Source organism: Ursus maritimus, unplaced genomic scaffold (genome assembly GCF_017311325.1).
Source record: "Ursus maritimus isolate PB19 unplaced genomic scaffold, ASM1731132v1 scaffold_2, whole genome shotgun sequence".
NCBI classification, from domain to species: Eukaryota; Metazoa; Chordata; class Mammalia; order Carnivora; family Ursidae; genus Ursus; species Ursus maritimus.
This window is the reverse complement of record NW_024424452.1, coordinates 62,099,436-62,107,535: the sequence shown is the minus strand read 5'-3', so window position 1 is coordinate 62,107,535 and position 8,100 is coordinate 62,099,436. Positions and strand designations below refer to the sequence as shown.

The 8,100-nt window shown below is 38.7% G+C and overlaps 1 pseudogene; it reads right to left on the bottom strand.

Annotated features, from left to right (window-relative positions):
* Positions 1-540: 540 nt before the first annotated feature.
* On the bottom strand, positions 541-3,192 carry LOC121103644 (annotated as a pseudogene).
* Between the last annotated feature and the right edge of the window lie 4,908 nt (positions 3,193-8,100).

Sequence of the window (8,100 nt, the reverse complement as noted above, 5' to 3'; positions counted from 1 at the left end):
AGAACAAGCACATTTATTCCATGAAACACTCATGTCTCCGTGCCTTTGTTCAGACAGCTTCTTATGCTTCATCTTTTATGCCTCATTTACTGGCCAAGTACCTACTCGTTTTTAAACATTAATTCAAACATTGCCACCTCTGGCCTTTCCTCCCTCTCCATCCCCATCAAGTAGAAAGATATCATTCTTCCCTTCTTTATATATCTATCACCTTCCCCTGAGTCTTGTATTTCTTCATTTACATACTTCTCTCCCCAACAAAATGAGTATCTTGAGGGCAGGACCATATCTTATTAAGTACATAGTATGGACTGAATAAATATTTGTGGAGTAGGTTAATAGAAAACAAAGATTGTCAGATTATATGAGTAATCATCAGAGCATCTGATTTATAAAATGATGCAATAAAATTTCAAACGAGACAAAATATCCTTTCAGAACAGCATCAAAAAGTGAGTGAACTTAACCATACTCAATTAGCTCATAACAGAGCAAATGGGTGACTGGAATGATAATTCACACTACAGCATGTTGAATGAACTAGTAAAAGAGAAATTCAGCCAAAGGAAGCCAGACAACTTTATCTTGGAAGAATTGGAACAGAGGGGCTCTATTCTCATTTGGCATTTGCTTGATGTTGTTCCTGTGTTTAGAAATGTACATGATATTCTCAACATTTGCTGCAACATGGACAGCACTGGAGGAAATAATGCTAAGTGAAATAAGTCAAGCAGAGAAAGACAATTATCATATGGTTTCTCTCATCTATGGAACATAAGAACTAGGAAGATCGGTAGGAGAAGAAAGGGATAAAGAAAGGGGGGGTAATCAGAAGGGGGAATAAAGCATGAGAGACTATGGACTCTGAGAAACAAACAGGGCTTCAGAGGGGAAGGGGGTGGGGGAATGGGATAGACTGGTGATGGGTAGTAAGGAGGGCACGTATTGCATGGTGCACTGGGTGTTATACGCAACTAATGAATCATCGAACTTTACATCAAAAACCAGGGATGTACTGTATGGTGACTAACAAAATATAATAAAAAATATTATTATTAAAAAAAAAGAAGAAGAAATGTACATGATAGGGACTCCAGGGATATTCCAGATCCTTCACCTAAGGGCCTGCTCTTGTGGCCACAATGCAACACTTGTGCTGAGTTACCCTCTGTGCCAACCTTTCAACTGCACACGTCCCTTTGCCCCTGCACGGTACTAGTTTAAATCTTGGTCCATGGCAGCCCTTAGAGGCTATGATACTTCTGCTCCTGTTCTCAATTTCAGGCATTACACAGTCTTGCAGTGACATAAGTACGCAAGTCATAAGTGTACAATGATATACAGCATACAGACAGTCCATTATTGACTGCACTAGTCCTGTTTGGCTTTAATGGAAAAGTTGTTAAAGTTGATATCAGTTAGGATATGCTAAGATGGGCCCATCTGTGTGTTACATTGGAAAAATAAGCCGGAAGATTGTTGGGGGACTTCATTTTTGCTAGCATCTTTCTTTCTCCCATTTTAGGTTTTAATCTTGAGACTAAGTGTTTGCTTCAGGCTCATATACTTTGTTAAAATCTTTTTTTTCCACATGTTTATGCCACACTCCTGTGTTTCTTCCAGGCCCATAACATTTTAAATTACCCTAAATTGTAGCAGTTGACATGTTACATAATAAATGACTTTTTTTTTTCCTGTTTCTTCAAGGCAGGATAGATAACCTTATATTGTTGCATGTCTGGAGACCAGAGAAATCACTCAACAGATGTCTATCTGATTTAATTTACTTTATGAAATGCTGAATGTATGGAAGTTGATAGACTCCTACTAGTTAATATTAAAATACAAAGAAAGCCCTACCAATACAGATGCAATGTTACTTAAAAATTGGTAAAGAAGAGAACATAGGTGTAGGCAAATTGTTATTAATATTATTAATATGTTCATATCTATTTTAGTAAGAGTCCGAGTAAGAGATTGGAAGTGAAGGTCAGGATGTATTGCATACACACTTAAGGTCGAACCCAGCCACCTTCATATTTTGTTCCCACATCTATAGTTTTCTGAAAAGATTTTTTAAAAGCTATGTAGTCTCAGGATTATCAGTTAGCCTCCTAGGAGATTCCAGATCCTGCCACCATTACATGCTTTGTGATTCACTTATTCATTTCTGGAGGCCAAGGACGAGGTTGGGCACAAGCAGGTGTGGTGTATAGTGTATGACTTCATTGTCTTGCAAGTTACTCAACAAGAGAAGCCTCCAAAGGAAACCAACAAAAAGAAAGAGCTGTAAAGTGGTGAAAAATAGAGAAAAAAGGGGGGCATTTTTTTCTCTTTATAAAGGGTTAAAAGGTAGATCTTAAAATCCTGTCTCTAGAGCTAAGAGCAAAGACAGCATAGCTTATTGTTATGAATAGTAATTATAACAATTGCCAACTTTGATCTTATCGTGTACTATGTACTAGGAACTGTTTGATTTTTCATCACGGTAAACTCTGTAACTACTGAGAGTATTCTCAGGTGACGTGAGAAAAATGAGAAAACACAGTCATTAAGTGAAACTCAGAGCCCGTGACCAGTACAAGTGGGGGCTGATGCTTGTATTTGGGCCCTTTCACCCTGAGGCCAAAGGGTCAATAACTATGCCGTATTGCTCTAAAAACATATCATGTAAATCCACACTAACAAATAGAGAAATGTACAAAATTCCATTATTAATTCATTTCATGAATTACCAAAATTCATGATTTTTAGAATATGTCTAGAATATAGAAATAGAACCTGCGTATAAAATATAGAATAGAAATGGCTAATTGTTTAAAAAGAGGCAGAAAGACAGTATGGCAAGACTAGAAAATAAAAAAGCTGTCGGCTTTATACTTAAAAATCCTCTAAGCAGATTTAGTTTTAACAATTTTCTTTAAAATATTCAAGGTTTGAACATTCAAGGTACAGTTAATTTACTTGTAGTTGAAATTCTATCAAAACAAATAAGACAAGTGAGAATTTCTAATTGATTTTCATAAAGTCAGCAAATGTGACAGTGATAGAGCATAACAAGAGAAAAATAACAAATAACATTTCGTATGGAAAGAGAAGTGGCATAAGCTTTAAGAAAAATTTTTTTAAACTAAAAACTTAATCTAGCTTGCTGTGTCTCATTTACTCCTTAAAGGTTTACCTTTTGCTCATTGTACCTCTTTCCAACATGACTTCTCACATGACTGGAGGGTTTTAATATCTGTGTTAAATTGTCTTCTGGGAATTAAGATAGCCCCTTCTATTCTTTTATCACAAGGACTAAAAAGACTGGTAACTACATCTCTGCCAATGAAATGCAAGGTTGAGGGGCAAAGAAGCGGGAGCCATTATTACTCCATTGGCAATGGTGACAAGATGCCAGGCTTTTAGAAAGCGGCAGACATAAAATTTTGTTTTTAGGAGTGACTCTGCTTCAGGGCTGCAACCACTGAGGTTTTTGGTAAAAATTTCCTGTGATTCTAGCACTTCTGGGCTTCTAAAATGGTGTAGCTTTTCCAATGGTTTTGTATGCCCCTTAATCTCTGTAGTAAGTCACTTCCAGCCTAAAATATCCAGAGCGATTGATGGGGGTTTGTTTTGTTTTTTTGTGTTTTTTTTGTCGTTGTTACACTCTTGACTGTTATTTGTCCCTGAAGCAATCTTTGCTAAAAGATTATAAAATACAATTTGAGAAGGCATCTGACTTATTCATATTTGAAGGTAATAATGATCTCACTATCAGACAGGAATGAATATTGATAATCCATGACATGTTATGGGAAAATAGCTCATTAAATTATTGGATATATTTACCCAGAATAAAGTGTCATTAAAGGCAAGGATTTTGGAGAGCAATGGGTTCTGCAATGCAATATTGCTGTGGAAATGACCATAGAACTTGTGGGTGGGCTGAAATTTCTCATTACACAAGAGAACTAACAGGAAATAAATAACATTCCTGAATTGTATCCTTTATAATACACTGGTAAATCTAAGCAAAGCGTGTTCCTGAAACCTGTGCTCCATTCTAGCAAATTATCAAATTGGAAGATGGCATCATGGGAACCCCAACTTATAGACTGTCCCTCAGAAGTACAGGAGGTTCAAGAGTTGTGAGTGGTGTCTGAAGTGGGAGACTGAGCCTTTTACTGAGACCCTTCTATGTAGGGTCTGCATTAATTCTGGGTAGTTAGTGTCAGAATTAAATGGAATTGTTAGACACTGAATTGGTGTCTGGATAACTGGAGAATTGGTTCATGTGAGAGAAAAACACACCCGTTTGGTGTCAGAAGTGTTGTGAGTAAACAGACTGAAGGCTAGCCTGTGAGATGTGCTCTAGTATCTGCCTGACACTGCAGAGAAGGTTCCTGCTTCCGCGACTATGGATCTAGAAGCCAACAGGTAGAATAGTAGCAGCTCCCTCACCATTACACTAATAGGTCACAAAGTTTTGTGTTCCAATTTTGCAATATTGCTTTCTACTAGTTTATATTTTGGGGCGATGAGAGAAAGATAATTCCCTCTGGGGACATCATGGTTCCATTTGAGGGAAAGTCCAGCTTTCATAGGGATGTTGTATGGTTCTCATTCCTCTGAACAAATAGACCAAAAAGAGTAATACTGAACTGGCTGAGATGATTATCCAGATTGTCCCTTATACAATATGGGTAAACAGGGTTTTCAGCCCAGAATATTACTTCATAGCAAGTGCTCATTATTAATCAGATCCTATAGCAACCCAACACATACAGGACCAGTAAAGAATGTGTCAGAAGTTTCATGAACATGTGGTGTGATTTAAAAACATAATCAGCTGTGGTCCTGAAGGCAAAAGAGAGAGTGAATGAACAGTAGAAGAATAAAGTCATCAAATTCAACAGCAATCTGTGGCCAGTTGCAGCTACGAATACTGCAGTAATTATGTATATTTACTTTTCTTATTTCATTAGCAAATAAGAAATCAACTTGTACACAATTGTCTATTTATTTTCCTCTTCTCCTATTATAACTGTTTCATATAAAAGACGTTGCTTGTGAACAATCATACAGTTGTCTTAAATTATACATTAAAAAAATTAATTGTGCCTGAAGAGTAATCATAATTCAGATAGAAATAGTTATAAATGGATTTTTTTAAATATATGGAATTCTTTTCTTCCTTTTATTCTGTGTGAAGGGATTTGTTTTAGCAAACATAACTGTATTCCCACCATGTGGAAGCGTGATTCTGCAGTCTGGGTATAGGTGAGTATTATAAAGTTTAGTATTCTGGATATTTATTAGGAAATACTTTTTGGATCAACCCCTGTGGAAGAGAAAGGGAAGAAACAAGATGAGTCAGAGGGAAAAGTTGAGTTGCACTGGTCAGAGGTCAGTTCCCAGGGTGAGCTCTGGATCGGAATGGCTTAGCAGAACCGTCAGGTGTTGGCTCACAATTACCTGGCCTTTCTCCATGATAAGCCCCTGGGTGTGCACTGCCCCCGGGGGGACAGAATATTGAGTGAAACGACTCTCTGTCGCTGAGGTGATCCCTGAAAGGCTTCGTGGCATTCACAACATCAGAACAACAAAGTTCGACTTTGAAGTGGAGGGGACCCGAGTAACAGGGCTCCATGTGCCCCACACATGCTGTTGCTGGTGCGGTTGTTTCCATTTAAATATGTGTTCAAGGCTATGATGGAAGCATCGCCAAAGGGGTAAACTGCACCTATTTTTCTGTTGGCAACTTAGCACCATTTAGTCTTTATGCTTTCTTGTCTATTGCTAGATCTGGAAGCCTGAGAACTACATTCTGCCAATTTAAGGAAATCACGTGGGAATTTGAACGTGGAAGAGAAGCAGAAGCAATCGTAGCTTCCGGCTGCAGCAGGCAGATGGGTGGATTTTGTAGGATGTGAGGTTTTGCCAGTGGCTCCCAGCTATTTTCCTGAAAAACACCCACTTTCATACTGCAGATGACTGAGAACATTGGAAGGATTGTCTGCGATTCCTGACTTTTTTGATTTCTTGATGCTTCCTTCCCCAATCTGTCGTATCACGATGTAAGTTTAGTCTTCTCTGTATTAAATGGCTTTAAGTTCAAAGTACTAGAGAGATTTGCTTCCACCTGTCTCTCTGCCCCCCTCCCCCAGTTTGTTAAATTATCTTAGTGACTCACCCTTTGTCATGTCAGAGGCAAGCTTCCAACAATATCAGTGTAAAACAGCCCAGTTTCTGACACCAAACTCCTGAATTTCCAGCTGTATTCTAGTTACGGCACAATGACTCCAACTAATAAATGAAGTAAACAGAACTGACAACCTACCAGTCTTACCACAACTCACTTATGTGCTTACATGTTACTTCATCAGTGAAGAATCCACAGTCCATTGTTCTAAGTATTCACTTATATTTGTCTTCAGCTCCCTTACTCCCCTCTCACTTAAAAATCGCAAACCTGATTGAATCTACCTCTCCTGGGGGAAATCTACATGAAATCAGATCAAATCCATGACCAATAGGCTTAAATTTATTCTTACCCTTACTGGTAAATCCTACCACATTTACCAATCTACTCTCCCAATCTCCTGCATTATTATTTTACAATTTCTGCTCTTCCCTTAAATCTGACATAGTTTCTCATTTCCTCATTCACCACAGAAAAAAATATAGGCAATCCAAGGAGAATTTCTTCCAGCTTATTCCAACATCCCCCAGACACTATGATCTGGTCCCCCTAATCCTTCTTATCCTCCTGTTACTATGGATGAACTATTTATATTTTGATCAAAGGCAAAACTTTTCATGTGTGCTCCAGATTCCATCTCTCCCCTTTGCTCATGGCTGTTGCTTCAGAAAGTTCACTGTCTCTGTCCCTGTCCCGGGTCATTCAGTTTTTCTCTTTGTAAGAACTATCCATAAGGATCATGCACAACAGCATGACAAATGACATTAATTTCTTCCATCTCATAAACACAAATACTCTTCCCTTTACCTCACGACAGTCTTCAGGTAACACACCATTGCTCTGCTCCTATTGACAAAAAACTTCTTAACAGTGTTTGTACCTTCTTGTATCTAATTCCTGTCCTCCATTTAGCTTCACTATGGGGAGTGAAGGGTGGGGAGCAGTTGTGTGTGTGTGTGTGTGTGTGTGTGTCTGTGTGTGTCTGTGTGTGTGTGTGTGTGTGAGAGAGAGAGAGAGAGAGAGAGAGAAAGGTCACCAACAACTTCCATGTTAAATCCAATGGTCATTTCTCAGTCCTATTTTTATTTATCTTACCTGCTGCAATTGCCACAATTCGTCCCTGTTCATTGAAACACCACGTCTACTTGCCTTGTAGGAAACACGCTTATCCCTCCAGGAGACTTTTTTTTAAAAAAATAAAGGCAGACTGCCTCATGCAGGGCCTCATTTGGGTGTGTCTGGAGTCTGAGAAGCTTGACTCTTCTACCTTTTCCTACAAATGGACCTTCCCAGCTTGTTTGGATGCTTGAGTAGGGTAAGACAGCTTCTTGTCCACCTTTGATCAAAGAATGGTCCTCCTCTATGGAGGAAGGCCATCTTCTTCCACTGAATGCACAAGTTTGGGAGGGACACACATGGAGTGATGAGAGAGTAAGAGGACACCTGCCTAGCCAAACAGATCAGCTGAATCAACCTCGGCAATCAGTTAGGTGAGGGATATCCCAGTCAGATGGCTGTCACATCCTACAAGATTCTTTCAACATTCATCACTCTTATCTACCTACACTGCTACCATGATGATGTCTTCAAATTTAAACACTGTCTATATGGTAATGACTCTCATATTTAAATCTCCTGCTCAGTCCTCTTCTTTGAGCTGTATCTGGCTGCCCACTGTGCACCTCCATTTAGATGAGAAGTTTCTCAAACTTACTTGTTTAGAGCTGAACTGATCCCCACCTGTGACAAACTTGCTTTTTCTTCCTCCTTTTTTCTATTATGTAAATATCAACTGTATCCTATCTAGTTGCTCATGCCAAAAGCTTAAGAGTTTTCTTTGACTTCCTCTCTTTTTTTTCTTTTGTGCAACAAGTACAATCTCTTAGCAAATTCTGTCAGTTGTATTTACAAAA